The sequence below is a fragment of the Trematomus bernacchii genome, unplaced genomic scaffold (genome assembly GCF_902827165.1).
Source record: "Trematomus bernacchii unplaced genomic scaffold, fTreBer1.1, whole genome shotgun sequence".
NCBI lineage: Eukaryota > Metazoa > Chordata > Actinopteri > Perciformes > Nototheniidae > Trematomus > Trematomus bernacchii.
Window position 1 is genome coordinate 7,525,552 of NW_022987616.1, and position 1,565 is coordinate 7,527,116.

At 41.6% G+C, this 1,565-nt stretch overlaps 1 protein-coding gene across 2 annotated transcripts in view; it reads left to right on the forward strand.

Moving 5' to 3' along the window:
• The first annotated feature begins 237 nt into the window (after positions 1 to 237).
• Positions 238 to 1,565, forward strand: part of eya1 (EYA transcriptional coactivator and phosphatase 1) — a 64,737-nt gene continuing 63,409 nt past the window's right edge. Inside the window, exon 1 of one of the 2 annotated variants that reach the window (XM_034132439.1) lies at positions 238 to 457. The gene's annotated coding sequence lies outside the window, so the exon portion shown is untranslated. The remainder of the gene's footprint in view (positions 458 to 1,565) is intronic. The other variant, XM_034132443.1, reaches the window with a different exon arrangement.

Genomic DNA, 1,565 nt, shown 5'->3' on the forward strand with positions numbered 1-1,565 from the left:
GCAGAGGGCTTTAGTATAGCTATATGAATGAGTGTGTGTGTGGAGCCTCCAGAGCCCAAAGTCTTCTCCTGAGAGGCCGAGAAACTTTCAGCTTTTTCAGAACAGCAGCAGAAAACTCCCTCCTCTCTCTCTCTCTCTCTCTCTCTCCCCTCTCTCTCTCTCCCTCCCCCCCTCCCTCCCCCCTCCCTCTCACTCTCTCCCTCTTTTCCCTCCTCCTCAGACGCTCTCAGCCTGAAGCAGTAATCGGACGACTTCTCTCTCTCACCGGGACACGGGTCTCCTGAGATAGCGCTCATGGGTTTCCTAAAATGAGAAAGAAGAAGTAGTTGTACACACTTCTGCTGCAGAAGGAGAGAGAGAGCTTCTGTCTGTCTCCCCGGAGAACATTTCAGGTTGTTTTTTTAAAAGAAGACGATATAAGAAGGGATAAACACACAGGGATTCAACCAGAAGTGCAGTGAGTATGACTTTAATTTACAAGCTTAAGGTGTATCTCAGTGTGTGTGTAAGTGTGTGTGTGTGTGTGTGTGTGTGTAGTATTATCTCCTTTTATTCAGTACATGTGCATCCGTATTAATACACTTGTTTTGAAGCTTTCATATCCACAGAGCAGTTACACCTTTTATTAATTGTTATGATCAGAAAGAAGGAACTACTTTACCTTAAATATAGTAAGAAATGTAATAATGGTAATAATAGCAACCAAAGAGGAAGACTTTAATCTGCTTTAATTCATTTAAAATGATAGATACATAGTATTTAAAGAAAGAAATTGCTCTTAATGTTTTGTTAATTAAAGTCAAAGCTAATGCAACTGATAATAAGTCACAAAAAAAAGGAATGTAATGTCAATTAAATAACAATTTGTAGTGTGTTTGATAATTGCTAAATGGCTTATCCATCCATTTATTGTCATACATACACCTTAAGAAATGTAACACTCCAATTTGTAATTATAAATACAGTCTTTCCAACCTAAACACCCCCTTTTATAATACAAAATCCCTCTCTACGTTGCAAAACAACGTATTTAACGAGCTTAAAGGTGTCATTTCCCGTCAGAAATGCATCCTACTTCCTTTTATTTAACTACGAGGTGATCCTCTGCTTCCTCGGCGCGGGTTTACATGTTCCCCCGGTGCTCTGGAACAGGCAGGAGCTTCTCTCTGACAGAACAAACACCACGGCTCTCTGAGCTTTTGACGTCCGATGCCATCTGCTGAGGCAGGAATGCTGAGAGGCTCCAGAATCTGACCCCAGATCAGGCCTCGTCTCCGGCCGCTGCGTCTCTTTTCCTCGCTGCTATACGCTCAAATCACAAGATTCAAGAAGGCTTTTATTGTCATGTGTACCGAGCTCCAGTGTAGATATATCAATGACAATCTTAGGCTCCTCCAACGGTGCAACACAATAAAACAGACGCCTATAATTAAAGCTTGTTCTGGTTTAATGTGTGATCACAAGTCGGTGGAATTATCCCGTGTGCATTCCCTTTTAAATCTATTTCTCCATCCTGTAATTCCCTGCTGTTTAGAAAAGAGGTGTGTGTTTTTGTGAGTGTGTGT